This window comes from Natator depressus, chromosome 4 (assembly GCF_965152275.1).
Source record: "Natator depressus isolate rNatDep1 chromosome 4, rNatDep2.hap1, whole genome shotgun sequence".
Lineage (NCBI taxonomy): Eukaryota > Metazoa > Chordata > Testudines > Cheloniidae > Natator > Natator depressus.
Genome location: NC_134237.1, coordinates 39,126,255 through 39,149,360, shown reverse-complemented (window position 1 = coordinate 39,149,360; position 23,106 = coordinate 39,126,255). Strand labels below are relative to the sequence as shown.

Below are 23,106 nucleotides of genomic sequence, written 5' to 3'. Positions count from 1 at the left end.
TAGTTCATACAGGGAAAAAAAAGTGACACTTAATAGTCTTTCTTCTGGGATGCACTATCTTGCAAGATGAAAACAGAATTATTATGAGACATTAAAATGTGTGCCTTGATCCATTTAAAAAAAAGTAATTCTTTTCCGATTAATAGACGAGATTATACTAAATCCTCTTGAGAACAACCTTCATTTTATTCCTATGCTTCCTTTACCTTGCACCATCAAAACAGAAAAAAATCCTACCTCACTCTTCTGAATTACATTCATTCATTTTCATAGAACCATAGGGTTAGAAGGGACCACAAGGGTCATCTGATTTCTAGTCTAAGCCCCTGCCAAAATGCAGGATTTGTTGCGTCTAAACCATCCAAGACAGATGGTAACCAGCCGCCTTTTGTAAGCCTCCAGTGAAGGAGCTTCCACAACCTCCCTAGGCCGTCTGTTCCATTCTCCTATTGTCCTTACAGTTAGGAAGTTTTTCCTGAGATTTAATCTGAATCTGCTATGGTGTAGTTTGAACCCATTCTTCCCTCTTGCCACAGAGGGCAACAACTTTTCTCCATCTTTTTTTGTGGCAGCCTTTCAAATATTTGAAGACGGCTATCATATACCCCCCTTAAACAAGGATACTTCCCCAAAAAAAAAAAAATCTCCTCAAATTTTTGATTTCTGTGCCTTTAAATTTTTGTGCTTCAGTCAGCATACCTCAGCCCTTTGAAAGCCTCAAATGGAAGGCATTTTGTAAGAGAAAAGTGTTATCACTATTTTAGTAATAACCCCTACCTGCACGCAGTTCACATAAATACCGTGGGCCTGATTTTCCACTGCAAAAGAGGCATGTATAGCACTACCAGCAGTGCGAGAAGAAAATTCTGATTTGGTTGGGTTTTTACATTCCCTTTGAACAAGTGCAAATGATTACACAAGGCAATGGAGAATCAGGCCCTCTACGTATAGGATTTCCTGACCTATTTTACATCTTCACTTTGAGGGATGTTTTTGAACCAAGATTATAATAAAGTCCTCAAAGCGTCATCAAGGCATTTAGTTGTATTTAACACAATATTTATATACAAATACCACTGAGGTCTAATATCCAAAGCAATAAATGACAGAATGTTTCTAGGTAGGTATAACTAATTCTTTAAGCTTGAATTTTTGAGATACACAGTGGGTGCCTTTAATAGTCTGGAAATATTTGCTTGCAATACCCCCATCCTATTAGGAGGTGTTGCTGGGAAAGAGTTAAGTGGATTTTGCTGACTCTGAAGCAGATGATTTCATACCCTGTTTCAGTATAAGCGGAGTGGGTCTTTGGAAGAGAAGATCGAGAGTGTGGGCTGAGTAATCCTGAGGGAGGAACTCTTTGAGCAAAAAAGCCTGTAGAGATGTGGGCTAATCTTTATGTTTCAGTGTTTTGTTTGTTGCTATAGCTAAAACCTCAACAAGCAGTTAAGTTTGGACTTCATATAGTAAAGGGGATTGTTTGCACACCAGGCTGGGAAAGATGCTTGCGTACAACATCCTTAATGGTAAAAACCAGAGCTGGTTGAAGTTCTTACACATTTTTCAACAATTTTTTTTAAATCATTTATTGTTAACTTTTTTTTAACCATATCCAAAAGCTGTTTGAGTATTTCTGAAGATCTGAAATTTTAACTAAATCTTTTCCCACAAAAAATATGTTTTCTTCTTTTGGGGAGGGGGAGGGAGTAAATGTCACCATTGTTCAAACATCACTAGAAAAAAAATGTAAAAGGAATGTTGATAAGGGCACCCACAGAAGTATAGCAGACTACCAAGAGCTGTTCCTGCAGAATTTACCCCGAGTTGAATGAACGAAGGAAACAAATGGTTTACTTCATGCAGCTCAACTGTTCTCACCTCTCCCTATCTGGAACGCCTATCAGAGGTAAATGTCATTTATCACACTCAACCTTCCACTTAAACGGACCGCCTCCGGAGCTCATACTTCTGTCTTTCACCACCACCACCCCTCCTTCCTGCCTCCCTCTCTCCCCAAGAGACTGAAAACTATTATTTATAAGCAGGGACACTGATAGAGAGATCTAGAAACAGATTTTGTCAGAATCTCCCCACAAAACTATTGATTTTCATTGCAACTCAAGTCCTCCCTCCGTCCAACTGGCACATCCCACCTCCCTTCTATTAAACAAATGCAACAAGCTGAAGAATTCTGCTACTTTTAGAACAAAGCAAGTGGCTGCATTAGTCTGCTGCTGCCAGTTCTTTCAAAGGCAAACAAAGAGGGGAACTCCAAGCCTCTTTTAAACACTGCAAGGTCAAACCCGGAAGTTTTCTTCTCGGAAGAAAAGCACAAACGCGAGCTGACCCTTGATATTTAAGTGAGCTGCTAACTAAATCAGGTGAGATGTGGACTGTTGTGTTCAGCTGCAAAACATTCAAGTGACTTTGCCCTTACTGAATTTATCACAGGCTCAGGCTTTGAAAAGTTCTCAAAGCATAAACACATTAGTTAAAAGCTCAGGTTTGCTTCAGTGGACAAGCCAGCGAACAGCCATAAGTCATATTCTTTTGTTCAGCTCGCAATAGCCTTTTATATACACAAAACCCTATAAGAAAGCTAACCATGCTGCAATTTCAGACACAGAAACATTTCTAACAATCTGTCTGGGTTGATCCGAGTGATTTCCTTAGTTCTATGGACATGTTTCATCCCTTCCAAACCAGGAGAGAACCAGGTTTTAAGATCATGGCCTTATTCTCAACTGATATACATCAGGATCGTTCCATTGATGTCAATGGAGCTATGTCATCAGACACCCACCGAAGGCCTGCCCTAGCATTCTAGAACTAGTATTCCTGCATGCACTGAAGTCAGAGGCAATACTCCCATTAACTTTAGCTTGGCATTGTCCACACCATCTGATCCAGCTACAGGAGTAAACAGCCGAGCTGAATTTGTAGGTCACTCTGAGAATGACTCCTATACACATGGCAGCAAGCACTCCATGTTTATCATGCCACAGGGATTTCTAGATCATTTGTGCTCATTTTACAAGGTTTTTTTTTTGTTTGTTTGCATTGTTTGTAAATGGGAGCCATGCAAAATCACCCTTGAATCTGAAATCCATACTCCTTCCTGGTCACGTATCAGCACCAGTAATAGAGAGTCTGCAAGCCAAATTCTGTCCTTGGTTACACCTGTGCCTTTTATCATACCTGTTTCATCTCATTAACCTTCAATGGGGTGGCACAGGTGCATCCGAGGGCAGAAACTAGACCTGCAGTTGGAATTTAGATCACAACTCTGCTGCTGATGGATAAGCCGGATTCTATTGTTTAACCTCAGTCTTGTAGACCCAGCAGAGCTAACAGGAGTTAAAAGCAGTAAAAAATGTATGTACATCTGACTCTGAATACAAACAGGGAGCAGGTCTGGTGAGGAACCAGACACCATTCTTACACAGGTTTCAGAGTTGTAGCCATGTTAGTCTGTATCAGCAAAAAGAACGCAGAGTACTTGTGGCACCTTAGAGACTAACACATTTATTTGGGCATAAGCTTTCGTGGGCTAAAACCCACCTCATCGGATGCATGCAGTGGAAAATATAGTAGGAAGATAGAGAGAGAGAGAGAGAGAGAGAACATGAAAAAATGGGTGTTGCCATACCAACTCTAACGAGACTAATCAATTAAAGTGAGCTATTATTACACCGTCACCTCTCAAAGCAGAACCATGCTCTTCAAGAGGCCAGTGTAGACAGGACCTTAGCTGTAGACAGTACCAACTAAAACTCAGGATGTCCAGGATTCATATATGGCCCCTTCCATCCCATCTAGCCAGGTAAGGAGAGAGAATCATATATGCACTGTGGCATGATGGGAAGGGGAAGAAGGCTAGAAAAATCTGCAGCCATACTGTGAACTTGTCAGGCCATTAAACAGAGTTGGGCAGGATTACTATTCCTCATTGTATTTAGTTGTTTCAGAACATCATTTATGAGACGACACAAAGAGACTGCCATACTCCCTAATCCATGGCACATCTCCCAGCGTAGAAAAGGTGTGTCACACAATGGTCTGTGGACAGAGGTACGCCATAGCCTAGCTGACCTAGCATGTCGCAGCCTAAAAGCCATGTGTGCGAGGTCTTCTGTTTCAATGAGATGTGCTGCTGTGAAGGAAACAGCGTAACCCTAACCTGCAAAATGGATGCACCAAGTATTGGCCAAGCCTAGCTGGGCCAGATGCAATTTGTTATTGCACTAGTCATAGACAATACTGAAAAATAAGAGCTGCAAATATGAGTGACATCATAATACTGTGTCTTATGAAATTACACTTCACACTTACATAGCACATTCTGTCTTCAAAGTACTTTGCAATCTATGGCCCCAATCCTGCAAAGACAGAAAGAGGGCCATTAACATTTACCTCAGAGCTAGTTTTATCCTGTGGGATGCCCAGACACACATCAACAGCCACCTACTTGCTCCGGGCCCCTATCAAGTATTTTTGTTGCCTTGCTCTTTACTTCGCTACTGGCCACTTTATAGGCTTGCTTATGAGCTGCCTGTTCTTTGGTTATGTACTGCCTATTATTTGATCATCAGTTGTCAGGTCACTACTTCCGCTGAGTGTTAATTGCCAGTTCATTGCTTTTAACTGCACACCAACTGCCGGTTCATTGCCATCACCGCTTAACTGTTTTGCCAGCTCATTGGCCCTAATTGCTAGTTTCATCTTTGCTGTTCTTCTGGCTACCTCTCCCTTCTTTCCATTTCCCTGCTCTCTTCCTCCTCCTCATCACTGCCCATCCCTCCCCCCACTCATCTCATCTGCTCCCACTAACTGCACCTCTTCCCTTTGTTCCATCTGCTCACTTCATCCTCTGTCACCCGCATGCTCAAACACATTTTCTCTTCACCACTTTCCCGGCTGCTTCCTACCTGCTGGCGGCATCTGTCCTAATCCTGAGCCTTCTCCTTCCAGTCCCTGCCTTCTTGTCTTTCAGCATCTAGTTCAGACTGCTTATCCCCCCTATCAAGGTCCTACGTGTCCCTGACCCACCTCTCATGCCTTACTCTTTGCCCACTTTCCTGCCGTGCTGCTCCTTGTCTTCGTCCCCCACCAGCACCCTTGTGCCTTTTTCATGCTATCCCATCTTACACACAGACGCACACTCCTACCCTGCCATTTCACCAAGCAGCCACACTCTGCTCCTTCACTCAGAGCTCACTGCCTGCAATCATGGTATCCCCCATGGACCCTACACCGCCCCCTCGAGCTCACTATCTGCTCTGCAGTCACGGTATCTTCACCCAGCTGACTTTCACTCCAACACTATCAATTCCTGCCCTATTTTCAAAAAACAAAAAGACACACAGCCACACGCAATTTGTTTGATTTTGTTGCACATCATCTATATTTGATGTAACCGCCTTCCCTCCCTTCTTGTAAGCTCTTTGAGAAAGATACCCTGGGCCAGATTCTGGGATGCATCTGAGCTGTCCCTGTTCTAGGGTGTCAAGGTTCCTTCCCCACTCTGAACTCTAGGGTACAGATGTGGGGACCTGCATGAAAACCTCCTAAGCTTACTTTTACCAGCTTAGGTTAAAACTTCCCCAAGGTACAAACTATTTTACCTTTTGCCCGTGGACTTTATCGCTGCCACCACCAAACGTCTAACAGGTATATAACTGGGAAAGAGCCCGTTTGGAAACGTCTTTCCCCCCAAAATCCTCCCAACCCTTACACCCCCTTTCTTGGGGAAGGCCTGATAAAAATCCTCACCAATTTGCATAGGTGAACACAGACCCAAACCCCTGGAGCTTAAGAACAATGAAAAAGCAATCAGATTCTTAAAAGAAGAATTTTAATAAAAGTAAAAAGAATCACCTCTGTAAAATCAGGATGGTAAATATCTTACAGGGTAATCAGATTCAAAACATAGAGAATCCCTCTAGGCAAAACCTTAAGTTATAAAAAGACACGAAAACAGGAATATACATTCCATTCAGCACAGCTATTTTACCAGCCATTAAACAAAAGAAAATCTAACGCATTTCTAGCTAGATTGCTTACGAACTTTTTACAGGGGTTCTGAGCTGTGTTCCTGATCTGTTCCCGGCAAAAGCATCACACAGACAGACAGACCCTTTGTTTCCCCCCCCCCGACTCCAGCTTTGAAAGTATCTTGTCTCCTCATTGGTCATTTTGGTCAGGTGCCAGCAAGGTTATCCTAGCTTCTTAACCCTTTACAGGTGAAAGGGTTTTTCCTCTGGCCAGGAGGGATTTTGAAGTTTACCCTTCCCTTTATATTTATGACATAGGGCATGCACATAACACCAGGAACTGGGAGGGGAATAGCTAGGATCACTACCCACTATAAACTACCCTACACCAGAGGATTTCTATCCTCGTCATTGGAGGAATCCAGGATATCATTGGAGGAATCCTCCACGGGCCAGAGGAGCAGGTCCATAGCTGCTTTCACAGGCGCTGATTTTTGGTTTTGCCAGTGTGTGCTCCTCTCCGCCCCCTCCCATCCCCGTGCGAGCAGTGCGCGGGACCTCAGGGGAAGAGGTCAAGCAGGGGCAGGGCCTCGTGGTGGAGCACAGGCAGGGTCTCAAGGGGAAGAGGCCAACCGGGGGCGGGGGCTCAGGGTGGAGCGCAAGTGGAGGGGCCATGGTCAGGGTGCTGGGGCCACAAAAGATGAATCCGGCCCTGTGGGTGCTGAGTACCCTCCCTCCCCCCGACTTGTGCTCGGCGCCTGTGGCTGCTTTGCACTGACAGACTGCTGCAAAGCAGCTACAGTGTGGCCAAGAATCTGGACCAGAGTTGACTTTATTTCTGTGAAGCGCAATGGGCATTTATTGTGCTATAAGAAGTTCAATATTATATTAATTATCAATGCTCACAACAGATCTCTCAGGATGAGAACCATCCCCGAACGTTCAAATCCAGAAACTGAGGCAGTCGGCTAGTTTATTTCTTGCCCCTACCTACAGTTGCTTGCTGTTCAGATTCTGCCGTTCCAGCTGGAGAATTTAGTTCTCAAATACCTGTAATGCCAACCTCATTTACTATTTGGATCCAGCCTGATTATATCCAGTACTGAAATGGCTAGACAGAATGAGGCACATGGTAAAGAAAAGACATATAGATTTGTAGATACAGGTTGAACACTGCCCATATTTGAATGCCACACAAATATGAAAAGCCTGCTGACAGTCAACACACACACACACACAGACACCCCTGCTAACACAAACACAACAGTGTACCTGGTATAAGTTCTGCTGTTCTCATAGCATGCAGAGAAGCACCTATTCTTCCCACTTAATATTCTTCCCACTAAGTTCACAATCCCCCTTAGCCATTATCCTTCATTGCTTTAGCTTTATTTTTCACACACTGTAAAAATAAATTGTATATAAAACATAGGAACACAACAGCTAGGTCACACATCTTACTTCCTTAATGAATGCAACTATGCAAGGATCACATACAAAACTGTGTTACTGCAGAGTTGCTGTACAGTAATGAATTTGGTTATTTCTGTTGGCTGTAGACTCATTATACTTTTCTTCCCCACCTCTTGACAAACCCTCCAGGCTCTATTCTATATTCACTTACACTAATGTCTATATCGCAGCCTCATATAAAGTTATACAAAAGACAGGCTTGCTATGCAGTGAAATATGACAACGACCAGATCTTTCAGATGAGTAATTGTTTTCAGTAGATAACCCTGTTCTACCATGAAGACGCTCAATAAACGCTGCAATATGATGTACGGATCTGTCCCTTCATTAACACCAAACAGCAATGCAGATTTTGGCATTTGATGACCAGCTGATCTCAGAATACTATAGAGTTCTGGTTCAGAAAATGATCCAAGTGACTAAAGAAATTAAAATTGAATTAAAAGTTCACTGTTTGAGGAACAGTTTCCCCTCAACACACATACAATACTCCCATAATGCTAACAGGGGTACATATTGAGAGTTGAGAGTACATATTGAAGGGACAAATATACACCCCAGAGAGGAATCTAGTGGTTAAAAAATTGTGCTCAAGAGATCTGGGTTCAATCCCCAGCTCAGTCTTCCTCTCTGACTATGGGGGTGTCACTTAATTTCTCTGTGCTTCAGTTTCCAATCTGTAAAATGTGGGATAACAATCCTTCCTTCTTCCCCAGCCTTTGTCTGTTTAGCCTGTAAGCTCTTCAGGTAAGAGACTGTCTCTTGCCATGTGTTTGTATAACTGCTGGTCCAAAGGGGCCACCCATCTCAGCTGAGTACTTTAGGTGCTACTGGAATATTAGTAATCAATAACTTATGCTAGAAGCACTGCTTATATACAATCATAGTCTGTCCTCATGAACTGGTTAGCATTTACATTCTAATCTCCCCTGAACAAAAGCAAAATAAGTGTATATTTTAGATTCCTGTTGTCATGTAGTAATTACTAACCTGTTTTAAACCTGAATCTATTCTTCCATAACACTCAGACTGTTCTATGCTACTATCAGCTTCAGCCCTCGGTCTCCCTCCTGTCTGTGCCATCTTCAAGTAATTAAGGTCACTTTTCCAGCTGTTGTATCTGCAAGAGGCCTCATTGACTTCAAGAGAAATAACTGTCAGCCTGTTTCTGTTTTTCTTAAAACGTGCTTTGAGTTCCACCTGCCCCGCTTCCTGTCCCTTCATCTTGATTACAGAATTAGAAGAAAAGAGTCAGTAAAATTCCAGGCAACATCAAAGATGCTTTCACCACACAGTAGAAATCCAAGATAACCAGTACCAACAAGGTGGGGATGGGAAAAGTTATAGACTTAGTCTGATGTTGTTCCCTGCTTTTGTCAATAATCCCTCCTCCCTCTTGCAAAACAGTTTCAGGAATTTAATTAAAGGGAGTGGGAAGGTTTCTTAGGAGCAGCATTTTTTCCCCTACTCAGAAAATATTCCACATGTCCCAGAGTAAGCATGTTGGTTTCACAAGGATGAAAAACCCAGGACATATGCCCACAAGCCCATTAGGCAATTCCAGGATTCCCATTAAATGCTGCTCCAGTCCAGATGTGGACTGCCTGCTAACTAAACCGAGCCAGTTATTTGTATAGCTAGCACAAATGTGCACTGCTGTTCAATGAATTATTGATTCTGCACACACTCCACCTCCAAGTGGTATGGGTAAGAACCAGCACACAACAGAGCACGTGAGAGGGCCATCGGTGAGCACAGTTCCACTGATGCCGCCTGTGGTCGTCATAGAGACCGACAGCAGCACCAAGGAAAGCAATTTTCAAGGTACAGAGAACAGGCAGAGTTGGGCCTTCTGTAAAGGCTGAAGATCTGTGGGAAAGGAGAGAAACTGAGGCAAAAAAGGGTTCAGGGTCACATAGGAAGACTGTGGCAGAGCCAAGACCTGAACCCAGATCTCCTGAAGATCCAATCCAATGCCTCAGCTGAAAGACCATCCCCACTGACTTCAGTTAGGCCGCTCCGGATTTACACCGGGATAACAGTTCAGAATCTGGCTCACAAAACATTCCTGTCCAGAGCTGACAATCATTCTTTGGGAGTGTTAATAAAAGATGAACAGACTGAATTGCAATGGTTTGTCTTCACCTTCAGATTTGTTATATGCATGTTTATCTTCAGAACTGGGACACCAGACAGTTGATTTATGTAGCACTGACTGGGTCTATTGACTGTATGCAATTCAGATATAGAGCTTTCTACAGTTGCAAGAGGGGGTTAAATAAATACAAGTTTCATTACCGCACCTGGCTGGGAATTTCCCCTTCACGGACTACAAATTCTTGGATGGACGATTCTCAACAGGAGCCACTTTTTAGATAGCAAATACTTTTTATTCCATATATTGTTGTAGGTCTCCCATATAATCTGCTGCTGCCAGATCTGTTTTTATTTGTGCTTGTAATTACATGGAAGGTGCCAAGAAAATGGCAAACTTTGTACCTTTACTATATTACTTCTGGTTATTGCTTATCAAACTGTACTGCTTTGAATATGCAGAAAGCCTAATAAAATATTGTAAATTCACTGACATACAAACGGGTTTCATCAAGTTAAAAAAAATGAAACCTCCTGAGTAATTCACAACAACTAATAAAGAATAAGATTTGTGCTATTTTTCTACTGCTGCAGAACTTGTGCAAAATATTCATATGTTCCAGTATATTGTATAGGTGTAACTGAAATCAATTGGAATATTTCATAGAGGTATGGTCTAGGTCTCTGACCACAGGACTGTAAACTGTGCACTCCTGAGTTCTAATTCCCACTGTCATCTCAAGAAAGCCATTTAACCTTTATGCCTTTTTTCCCCCACCCACCCACCTAGAAACGTTATATAGATGGTTAATGCTTGAAAAGAGCTGGGTAGCTTTAGAAGGCTGCAAGTGACACACTTTATTAATGCATATAACAACGGATATAAAAAAAAAGCAGTGTTTGCTAGTCTCAGGCACACTGTAACATTTGAGACTCTTCTAGATAGAAGTCTTAAAATAAGAATGGTCGATGTACAAATCAATGAAAGATGGCAGCCTCTCTCTAGGCACTATCCTTAATGCGGAGCTATTTTTTCAAACTTCGTAATTTTTCGTTTGGAAATGGCTGAAAAATTCTGTTTTCTATGAGATTTTGCAGGTTTGGAGCAATCCCTCTCTGAAGGAAATAATGTAATTAGACTTTTCCTTGATTTCCCTCCTGGGGTGGGGAGAATCCTATCCAAATGCTTTCTCTGCATAGAATTTCTCTTTTCAGCAGTGGCTCCTGTACACAGCCAGCGGTGCTTAGGACACAGGTACAGCAGCAGCAAAATAATCAATTTCTTTCTAATGCACTTCCTTAAATGTCTCTCCGAGACCACTTAGTCACAATACCTACAAGAAACTAGCTGACTAAGTCATCTACCTATTTCGTGAGTGAACTGCTTGGAGGGAGACGGACCAGTGCTGGGAGGGAAGTACATAAGGACGTTGGAATGGTATTTGGAAACTGAGGTGGGAGAAAAACAAGCGAGAGCAATGTGTGGAAGAAGGCAGGGAGGAGGAATTTGGACCCCCATCCTGCAATGGGTGGAGCTCTGCATCCATTCAGAGCCTCACTGATGTTAACGGGGCCCCTGTGCCTGCGAGGAGCTCCTGGTATCAGTGAGGGCCTGGATGGGCACACATTTCTGTTCATCCAGCTCAAACAACAAAGCAAAGAAATAAGTCGGGTCCCCATCCTCCTCCTGATCACGTTGCTTGTACGTTTCATCCTTCTCTCCCATCCTTAGTGTATCTTTGTCTTTTTAAGTTATATGTTCCTCAGGGCAAGGATTTCAGTAATTGTTATTATTATTGTCTTATAGTTTTTTGTCCTTAGTAGCACTCAGAATGTGAAAGTTGCTGTTCTCTCCAGCTGTGTTCAGAAAGCACCTTGCATGCTGTGGGAGCTACTACAAACAATATCGTATTGCTTTTAAACAAACTGGGATTCTGAAAGAATCCAAAAAACAGCATGCAGCTGGTCTTTCTCCCCTTTCAGTGTTGCCAGGCAGTGTATGTCTTGTTAGCACACATCTTGACCTGGTTATAACTAGCCCTATAACTTGACCTGGTATTTTTCTTCGAGTAGTAACATGTTGAAAAATACCAACACAGGTACAATGCTAATATATTTTTTTCTTCTTCATAGTGACATTTCCATGACGGTCACACGACAGGATAACTACACATGTATACAGTCCTCAAGCCAAACAAAATATAGGATGTTTTTCCCCAGTGCAGCATTCTTTTTAATCAAAGCTGCTTTAAGATCCGTATACCTTTACACACACAGAGTGGTGTATCCTACGCCATGAGTAATCCCACTGACATCAACCTACTGAGTAAGGAATTACTTAAAGTGAGGAAGGGTTTCCATAACTGACCCTTAATTTCTATAATTTAAACAAAAAACAACCTTCAATTTACTCTGTATCTTCATCAACTCCATCATCCAGACAAGCGTACAAAGCCAAAAAAAAACAGAATTGTAAATGTCACACACACATCATCATCATGCAGTGACAGATGAACATCTCATTTCCTATCCCCTTATTATACTATATTACAGTCCTTATTGAGATAAAATGAGTAGAAGAGAATGATCTGCCACACAATTTATTAGAGTTGATGGAGTGGAGACAGACTTTTCAATCTCCTTTAAAACACTGTGATGCTCCATAGTGTATTATTAATGGAAACAAATGAACACAATCTGCTTCAGCTTTTCCCCAAGCCATCCACCAAAGACACAGTGATGTAAATCAATTCCACTTCATTTCCCCCTTTAAAGTGCAGGAGAACTTTAAAAGGGTCAGTGTCAAGGTTGGAAGGCAAAAGAACCCAACTCCTATAAAACTTGAGATTATACAATAGTTACAGATTCCAAAGACATTGTAGTAACTTTGCTGGAGGGGGGTATTAAGGGAAATAAAACATATAAACCCAGTCTAGCTAATAAACAAACATGATGCACACTACTTTAGATTCCACAACAACAAACCATTGTGTAGTTTCATTGTGATAGCACGCCTGTGTGTAAGCACTTCAGGAGCAACGTTCTTGTCAATTTCTTTTTACTGTTTGAATATCAAATTGAGGCAGCCAAGTATTGTATGGAAAAGTACTATTTGCATGAGATTCCCTCCATCACATATCTGCCCAATGATTAAGGTGGATTATTTGCAATTGTGAAAAATGAAGAAACCATGGTTTTGTCACAGCAAAAAATGCAAGAGTCATACTTTTAGTTTAAAAAAGGAGAAGTCACAGCACACAATGAATATGTAGTTTTCCAGAAGAAAAGTGTTAAACGATCATCACTGATAGCAAAGCATCAAATACATGCAGAATATACAGGGAGATTTTAGACAACACTTGCTGGCCAGTCTTGTTTTGCACATTCCTGAATCCCATTGCTTAAAAATGCACAGGACAAACAAAGAGCCAAATTTGTCAATATGCACGGAGTCTTGCTCAACTGTAGCCTGGTTGGGTTGACAAAGACCATGGGTGAATCCTGACTCTACTGAAGTCAACAGGAATTTTGCAATGGATTTCAGCAGGGCCAGGATTTCGCCCCATTGCATATTCATGAAAGCATCACTACAATTTGTGCCACGGAAGTCATGTGGCACTGACAAAACTTGTTGAGTCATAAGTGCAGCCTATCAACCTCAATGTAACCATGAAACATATTAAGGTTCACCTACCTCAAACAATGAGCCTTGGTAGACACAAGCACCTGTAGGACCAAAAAGAAACTCGATTAGAAGGAAGCTGATATCAATAGACTCACCCATAAACCAGTGCTTCAAAACTACTTGACCTTGCATTCTTTGAGCATCCACAATTCCCCTGAAGGTCACAAGGGTTTATTTTAGGGATGCCAAGACAAAAAGCAACCAAATATAGAAAAGGAAATGTTATTATGAATCCAAATGTTTTTTGTCCTTTTTCTATTTGCTTTAAGACAATGCAGCTCTATCAATCCACCACTTGCTCAATCACTCCATTGCAAACTCCATTCAGCCCTAGCACCTCCTTGTTCACCTCCTCCTGGCATTGGTCACCTTCAAATCCAGAAGGCAGCACAAACAACGAACTAGAATCGGGTAAGTAATGTAGCCACTTTATCATGGCAGCAGCTTCCAGAGACATCATGCGCATCCATCCACCATCAAGAGGATAGAGAGGGCAGGCCATAACCAGCTGGCATGCTGTTTGTTCTTGAGCTCCACGGAGGCAGGAGGCGGAACTCAAGAAGCCACAACTGGAGGGATGGCAGTTAAACTGCCCGTGACCACAATAAGACCTGTTATAATGAAGAAGGCTCTTTTGGTACCTATTTACTACTGAGGGCTGCATATGCAGCTCTCTCTGTATTATGTGGGCCACATCTATTCAATATATATACTACCTGTATGGTCCTGAGGCTGTCACATGAGATGCAGCTGGATGCTGCTTGGACCGCAAGGGAGAACCACTGGGCTCAGGGATGCAGTAAGTTGTCTATCTGCCATTAAATGAACCATTGATCCAAAATATAGTCCCTCACCACCCATTGCCACTGTTCCTTGGATAGTCATGTCTGATGTACTGCCTGAGAGAGGCAATTATCTCACCCATTCGAGCAGAGTGCCTCTGGGTGGCATCTATTGACTCCACCAATCTCTTATAGGGTGCTGTCTGAGGTACTCTGCTTGGCACTGCCCACTGGCAAGCTTTTATCATTTGCAGTGTTGTTATAAGCCGTGTTGATCCCAAGATACGGAATGGGAGGGGAGAGGTGAAGATATATCTTTTATTGGACCAGCTTCTGTTGCTGTAAAGCTTGTCTCCTCCACCAACAGAAGGCAGTCCAATAAAAGATGTTAATTACCTTACCCACCTTGTCTCTCTCAAACTCTTTCACATTTGACCCCGCCCCATTTTAGCACATGTTTTCATGGCCTTTCTTCTGACTGAATAGTGGGCCAATGTTGTTCCTTCAGGAAGGCCTCCTCGTTTGGCTGTGTCCATCCTTCCAGCTGAGGTCAAAACAGCCCAGCACCAGAGAGCACAGACATGATGGGCAACAGCACCACAAGCTTCACCCACACTGAGCCAATGGGCCTCAAAGCTGACCAGGAAGGTCCTGCCCCTATGGGGACGGTAGTTTAGTTTCTATGCCAGCGCATTCCTTGGCTTCTCCAGTGACACTGCCAGCAAACTGACTCCCAGTTTGGTGTCTCCCCAGTGGTAGGCACTAGGCACAGGACAGACACAATTAGCTCCTTGTACCTCACGCAGCACTGTGTACCTTTCACACAGGCCAAAGATCAGAAAGTGACAGCTTCCTGGCCTGAGTCTGAATTAGTGACCTAGAGGTTAACTCTTCATATCCCTCTTTTAATCCCCTGAGTTGGCCACTTCCACAAAATTGTATTCCTTCTAATTAATTGGTCATCAAGCCAGAACACTTTAATATGCATCTACCTATAATAAAACTCATCTGGCGTTTAGGCAATTTGTATAAACTGTGCGGGTTTCCATCTTGTCCTTAACATGCATCATGATAGGTTTGAAAACTGCACATTCAGGACTCAGTTCTGCCCCCACTGGAAACAGCCATTCGGGCTTCTCTGGGAGCAGGCGCAAGGCTATTAAGTAGCACATTATATACAAGGCTAGTTTAATCAAAATAAAAAAGTGACACCAATAAGTCTGAAGGGATGCAAAACAACTGACTATGTGCTCAGCAGCAGGGGAAAACCCAAACCAAACCTCCGTTTTACTGGCTGGCTGAGAGTCACGTCTGATTGCGAAGTTGGGCTGTAACTTCTTATTAATCATTATGATTTATTCCTGGGCCAAGAGCAAGGATAAGACATTGCAGTTCAGAGGGTAATTTGAGCGTTGGGGTTTTGAAGTGGCTGAAGAGTGGGGTTGAGAACAAAAGTGCCAGCTCAGTCACAGAGATGGAAAGGCCCTGTTTGGTCAGGGAGGATTGGACGCAGCTACGTAGGCACCCCGCTCAGGGGAGATGCGCTCCCCAGCCATTGAGGTGCTTTGTAAAAAATCCCACCCCGCTGCGCCAGTCCTGCCTGCCAGTGCAAGACTGCCCCCTATTGTGCGAGAGACACAGGGTGGGTGCAGTAATGCAGTGGCTCTCAACTTTTCCAGACTACTGTACCCCTTTCAGGGGTCTGATTTGTACCCCCAAGTTTTACCTCACTTTAAAACTACTTGCTGACAAAAGCAGACATGAAAATGCAGAAGTGCCACGGCACCCTGTCACTGAAAATTCACCTATTGTCTCATTTTTACCATGTAATTATCAAATAAATCAACTGGAATATGTCTTGTACTTACATTTCAGTGTATGGTACACAGAGCAGTATAAACAAGTCACTGTCCCTATGAAATTGTAGTTTGTACCTACTCCGCTAGTGCCTGTTGCAAAACTTGGCAAGTATCTAGATGAGCTGGTGTACCCCTCAGAAGGCCTCTGCGTGCCCCCAGGGGTACACGTACCCCCTGGTTGAGAACCACTGAGGTGATGTCTTTGATTGGCCTGTCTGCTGCTGGAGGGAGAGCGAGACAGGGCACATGCGTGTATTGGGGGGGCATCACACCCTGCAGTGTGTGTGTGTGTGTGTAAGACCGGCAGAGGCCTGGCAGGGGGTGCCACAGGCCAGAAAACAGTAGCAAGCCCCCCCCCCCCCCCCCAGTGGGAAAGAGGCGCGAGGCGGAGAAGTTTCCCCAGCTGCTTCGGACCCCAGCTCGCGTGCTGCCAAGCCCCACGCCTTGTCCCGCCTCGGGCACCGCCTGCAAGCGGGACGGCTCCAGGGACCCCCCCCCCCGGCCCGCAAAGAGCCCGGGGGCACAGGACAAGGAAGGCGGGCCCCGGGGTCTGGTTCTCCCCGCTTGCAGCCAGGAGGGCGCTCCCCTCCCGCAGCCGGCCGAATAAGGAGCGAACCCCAGGGCTGGGAGCGGAGCGGAGCTCAAAGCCACCCCTGCCGCGCGCACACAACCCCGGCCCCCCCAAGCCGCCCCGGCCCCCCAGGGGCTCCGCGCGCTGCAGAGCAGGCGGCCCGCAGGAAACACCGGGCGGGGAGCAAAGGGCCGCCGGCACGCTCACACCCCGGGGTCCCGCCCGCTGTGCGCTCCTGAGACCCACCTGCCGCCTTTCAGCTCCCCTGATCTCCGAGGTCAGCTCGGATTCCCGCCCCAGCGCGGTGGGTTTGCTTGCAGAGGGGGCGGTTTGCTGCAACCCCTCCTGCCTTTATGGATTTCACCACCCTGCGCCCCTTCCAGCAAACCTCTCCGCTCCGGTGCGTCCTTCCCTCTGAGCACCGGCTGAATTATGCAGCGGGGGATTCTGCAGCCGACTCCATTTAATGCCACTGGGCCAACGGAGGGGACAGGCACACGGGGGGGGGGGGGGGGATTAACCCGGATCAGAGCCATCTTCAGCGGGGAGAATTCCTAACGCGTGCAACCCGCCTTGTAACTACACGAAGTCAATAGCCGTCCAACCGGGGTGCGCTTTGTACTCTCCTTCCGCCTGCTGCTGGGGCAATACGGCAAATCCCGCAAAGAGGAGCGCGACCCGGAGCCAAACTTCCAGGTAATCCATTGCCAGAGGCGAAGCCGAGTCTGGAGCCGGGCACCCCCGCAGCCCCCTGCAAAACCTCCTCCTTCCGCCCTTTTTTGGGGGGGTGCTGATGGGGTGGGGGGCAGACTCCACAACTCAGCCCAATGTCAAACGTTCCCGGTGCTCCTGGCTGCTTCGGTTGAATTAGATTAAAAGGATCGAAGCGGTTTGAGGGTCCAGCAGCACAAACATGCCCAGCGCGTGGAAAGGGAGTGACTGTGTCCTTAGCTCAGGAGCTGCTCACACGAGCCCAATCAGCAGCATGGTCCCAAAGTTGAATCCGGATTCATTCCGCTGCAAAAACTTCCCCGTGGCCGAGACACCCCCCTCCATCTCCGAGCGCCGCGGAAGAAACCCACCGCGGCAGGTTTGCCTGCAAATCAGCTTTTCAAGTTCACTTGACACCAGCCCTACGCCCAGCTCTGCGCAGAGGGGCAGGAATCAAAGCGGGCGGGGGCGGGGACCTCTGCTGCGCAGCCCCCTTCCTCACCAGCAGCCCGGCGGGCAAATAAGATCCCCTCGGCGAGGCTCCCTCCCAGGAAACTTTCTCCGGCGCTGCAGTTCTGTGCCCAGCCCCGGGCTCCTGCAAAGACACAAAACGTGAGCCTCGCTCGCTCTTGGGGCTGATCTCAGTGCAGGCGGGGGCTAAACAGAAGCAGAAGAATTAAACAGCGCTGCTGGTGGTGGGGGTGGCACTGTTGCCCCTCCTTCCCCACATTTGCCTGAGGGTGTCTTATTTTTTCCCCCCAGCTCAGCAGATCCGTGCAAAGCTCCTTCTGCAATGGGGTCTTGGAGGAGCGGGAAGGAAAGGCGGGGTGGGAATCAGAAAGGGGCTGTTGCAAAGGGGAAAAGAACCTGCAAGGAGGAAATCGAGTGAGCTCCAGGGAGCCCAAAGCAACGTGCCTGCAGAAAATGACCAAATAAACCTGGAGCTAGGAGCCCGAGACGCTCCTCCCGTCTCAGTGTGAAAATGGACCCCGGGACTCAAGGAACGGGCAGAGAGTCACGTGAGAGAGCGAGCAACCTGATCCCCTTATTCATTCCGCAGGAGTTTGCAAGCTTGCCTTTTGTCTGAGCCTGGGTCCAAACTAGTGCCACACAGCCAGGAAGGGAGAAGGTAGCAAGCTCCCTCCTGCGATCCGGCAGCTCCCGCTGAGAAAGTTAATACTTAGTACCAGTAACATGGGCTGGATCCTGGTCCCACTGAAGTCAAAGAGAGTTTTGCCACTGCCTGCCGAGAAAACAGGATCTGGCCCTAAAAGCAAGCAGCCGCCCCGTCCTTTGTAACACACTGCAGCATACTCTAGCATTAAAAAAAAAAATCTGAGCTCTTATGGTGGGGCAGCATAGTCCAGTAGCTAAGGCACTGGAGGAGGAGACAAGATACTGACCAGCTGTGTGACCCTGAACAATCTCTTTACCTCACTCTGTCCTCCTCTCCTTTGTCTATTTCAGTTGTTGGGACAAACACTGTCTCTTCGGATATGTTTGTACAGTGCTTGACACAATGAGACCCCAGCCTTGCCTGGAGCCCCTAGGTGCTGCTGTAAGACAAATACTTAATATTTATATTAATATATTCATATACTTTTAATGGTAGTATTAATTACCCACTACCCCTTGTTTTAACGTTCAGGACATGGATTCAGAAGGGCTTCATACACACACACACACACACACACAAAGGTCTGCCCCTATGGATCTGATTGCAAGATGGGAGTTTTCACATACTCCCCGGGACAGGGTCTGTGTCTCCTTATATCTGTTTGTACCACACCAAGGTCATTCTCCAGTGCTCAGTAAATAGTAAAACCGTAATACATTTTCACTGGCGCAATAGGGCCTAAATCTAAAGCAGCTTTTCCCTCAACTGAGGTTTCACTTCTGATATGAAGAGAATAATCGTTAGCTTTGCACCCTCTCCTGAGAAATCCACAGCACCTTCATCTTTAGATATATTTAAGGGATAATGTCAATGGAACAGCATGTTGTCACAGAATAATGGTCTCCTGCTGGTACTTACAGAAAATAAATGTCAGGGCAAATTCTAGATATTTATCATCAAAGCAGGAGGTGCTGATCCTGTGCCAGTGTTGAATTCCAATGACTTTATTTCAATTATCCCAAATAAATGGCTGATGTAAATTTAATCGTTTGGGGCTAGAGTCTGATCCCCTTACTCAGTTGAGAAGCACTGTGCTCCACAACTGGTCCCACTGAAATGAGGAGTGTTCTGATTCCCCCGCCCCCTTATTCCCTTTCATGGGCAAAGCTAGCCCAAAAGGAAACAAAAACAAGTTTGCTTAAAACAAAACTACATTAATAACAAATGTATTTTTAATAAATATTGAACCTTACCTAAACACAGCCCTGAAAGCTGTCTGCTTTTCCCATTCATTTTTTTGTGGAATGAATTTCTCCCGCTCCCTAATTTCTTGGAAATAGCCTCTTAAAAGTGAATGAGATTTTGTGGATTTGGTTTAATTACAATGTATTTTTGCGGCCATGCTGTTGGTTTTGCAAGGAGACTATACATATATAGTCTATATATATATATGTATATATATATATATATATGAAAGGGAAAAAGTTGTTTTTAATGTACAGTTATGAAGTCTGGAACACATGACTTATGAGGAGAGGCTGAGGGAACTGGGATTGTTTAGTCTGCAGAAGAGAAGAATGAGGGGGGATTTGATTGCTGCTTTCAACTACCTGAGAGGTGGTTCCAGAGGGGATGGTTCTAGACCATTCTCAGTGGTAGAAGAGGACAGCACAAGGAGTAATGGTCTCAAGTTGCAGTGGGGGAGGTTTAGGTTGGATATTAGGAAAAACTTTTTCACTAGGAGGGTGGTGAAACACTGGAATGCGTTACCTAGGGAGGTGGTAGAATCTCCTTCCTTAGAAGTTTTTAAGGTCAGGCTTGACAAAGCCCTGGCTGGGATGATTTAATTGGGGATTGGTCCTGCTTTGAGCAGGGGGTTGGACTAGATGACCTCCTGAGGTCCCTTCCAACCCTGATATTCTATGATTCTGTGTCGATTCTGACTATTACATTGCAGCATATTACAATTTCTCAGAGTAAAAAATGCAGTGGGACTCAATCCCCTCCCCTTGAAGACAATGTGAGTTTTGCCATACACAATATATAACCCCCACTGGCTTCTGATTGGTTAAAGTGTCAGCACATAATGGCCAGCAAACCAACAATCTAACTCGTTAATACAGATTCCATTTGGCATCATTTATTTTAAGAGGGTTACAGTAAACACATTTTTGTGTGGGAAAGTTTAGGAACTACCTTCATGAAGAGCATTTAGGCATTCACTTCCTGGTGGTTTTATTCAAGTCAGACAGCCAAGCAAAGAATGATAGGCTGGAATTAATAAACCAATGTCAATGGTAAATATTTACCACTCTGAGGTAGACTCTATGTGTCTTCATAATTTTGGTTTGTTCTTGCTTTGCTTATTGTTTACAGTTTTTGTCTGTGAAGGGAGGCTCTGCTTAAGTTATTAGAATACTGTAAGGAATATATTGTGCTGTTGGTATTATATATATATATATATATATTACATCCAAAAGGTAACATTAAAGGAATGTTAAGGTTGCAAAGCCAAGCACTGAAAAGTTAGGAAATGCCAGAATTAAGGTTGCTGATACAACCTTAATTCGGCCCCTTTGTGTGTGTGCACTATTCTACAGTCTTTAATTATACAATCATACATCCTGTTTTTTCCAGAGGATCCCTGCCTCTTCCCTCCCCCTCCCCCCTGCCCCCAAGAGGTACTAGTAATTGTGGGTGCCTTGAACACACAATTTGAGACAACGTACAGGAGACAAATTTTTTTCGGAGGATGGGTGCTCAGCACTTTCTGCAAATCAGGCCCCTTTACGGAGTTTCAAGTTGAGCACCCAAAATCACTAATCAGTTTTGGTCATATACACGTATATTATGTGTAACAATATATCATAAATAGAGTGAGAATCCGATCTTAAGTACACTGGTGTGAATGTGAAGTAATTCTATTGCATTCAGTTCAATAGAATGACTTCATATACACCCCAGTGTATCAGAATTGAGAATAGTGATTGGTTCAGTTGTACCTACCATGCTACTGAAGTCTTTTTCTCCGACTCACTTTAAATAAAATCTTTGTACTAATAAGATGTGATCATGCCAACAACTCTGATCATCCATTGTCATAATCCAGTCTGGTCTAAAAAATTGATATTTACTAAGAGAAACCAACTCTGAGATGGAGAGCAAACCTCTTTTGATACTATATGAATTCCATAAGTCATCATACTACAATTCATAAAATTTCTGCAGAAACAAAAATGTAAGCATGGCATGGATCCAAACTGCAAATAGCAATTTGCATGATGAGTTTTGTGCTGCTTTATCAGGCTATTGCTCATTAGTTAATAGTGGGAGGTGTTAATTATAAAGATAGAAGCAGAGAGAGAAATAATGAATACCACCAGTACATACATTTAAACATCAATAAAACAAATGTTTTGCATTCGTTTAAAATCTAGTTGAAATAATTAAGGGAAAGAACGGTTGGCCCCAAGTCTCCCTGTCACTTACACAGGTGAAAATCAGGAACAATTGCATTGAACTCAGTGGTGAGTCACTGGTGTGAGTCAGAAGAGGATCGAACTCACTATTCATCCCTTTAATAAACTCAGAACACCCAGACACACAACTTTCTGCTGCACGGTTTCATTTTTACACCTAGCGCACATGCAAGGGGGCAATGACTATGTGAAAAATTTCAGGTTGCTTGTTGTCCTCATAGTCCGTTAGCCTTAGTTGGAACGAAGACCATAAGCAAAGGTTTATCCTTTTAAAGGTTTAAAGGAGACCAAGGAGGAGCATTTTCTTGCCACGTAACCATCCTGCTGAAATGGATGGATGGCTTCTTTTGAATTATTGCTGCAGAAAATTCTAGTTCTTCGCTTAGGCTCTTCAAAAGGTGGGAGGAGGGAAGGAACAGTACTCTTGAAACCTCTTTGAGTCTCTTTCAGATATGGAAGAAAAAGAAAAGCTTCAGGATTCAGCATGAGCTAGCAGACGGTGCACTGGACTGGGAGCCAGGAAACCTGAATTCTATTCCTTGCTCTGCCACTGCCCTGCTGTATGACTTGGTCATGTTGCTTCAACTCTCTGTTTCCCATCCAACCCCTTAGCTGTCTAGATTGTAAACTTTTGGGGACAGGGACTGTCTCTCATGATGAGCGTGTACAGCACTTTGCACAATGGGGCCCCAATCTTGGGGGAGGAGGGGTAGCTAGGTCACTGTAATGCCAATAATAACAACAGAAATGTTAAGTTTCCTCCTTCTGGGCCATTGGCCTCTTTCGCTTCTCCCTGGAAGGAGACAAGTGCGGGATGAAAAGTAATCACTCATTACGGAAACTAGCTCAGTGCTTGCCACTTTGTGAGCATTAACTCTCCCGCACACATTCTACTCAGATTGTTACCTGCCACCTACATAAATGACACCCCCGCCCCCCCATGATTTCAGCTGGATGCAGAATTCTTCGCTTCCTGCCCTAAACTATTACACAGTGTTGATCTGTGCTTCTGTTTGGTTGCAGTGTTCCACCATGGAGGCAACTGCTGTTCAGTGGGGGAGAAAGTGAATAGTCTGTTGAAGAAAGGCACTGGACAGATGTAAGGCATTGTTATTAGAAATCTCTGGTTTGCTGAACGAGAAGGAAATTACTCCAGTGATCCCAGCCCTTCCTGTGGCCATTTAACGCGCCAGTCTCAGTTCACTGAAACTGGCACAGGTTAGTCCTCCCTGCGCCAGCCTCACCTCTTGCATCCACCTTCCCTGAGTTTCCACTGCAATCCCCAGATCCGCTGTAGGACACCTGGTGGTAGAAGCTGCAAGAGGATGCAGTAACCACCCAG

The 23,106-nt window shown here is 44.6% G+C and overlaps 1 long non-coding RNA gene across 7 annotated transcripts in view; it reads right to left on the bottom strand.

The window, feature by feature from the left end:
- LOC141986375 (uncharacterized) overlaps positions 1–16,944 on the bottom strand; it is a 143,093-nt gene extending 126,149 nt beyond the window's left edge. For all 7 annotated transcript variants that reach the window (XR_012639264.1, XR_012639266.1, XR_012639263.1 and 4 more), the window contains exons 1-2: positions 16,704–16,944; positions 13,255–13,286 (exon numbers count right to left, since the gene is read on the bottom strand). This is a non-coding gene — a long non-coding RNA (uncharacterized LOC141986375). The remainder of the gene's footprint in view (positions 1–13,254; positions 13,287–16,703) is intronic.
- Between the last annotated feature and the right edge of the window lie 6,162 nt (positions 16,945–23,106).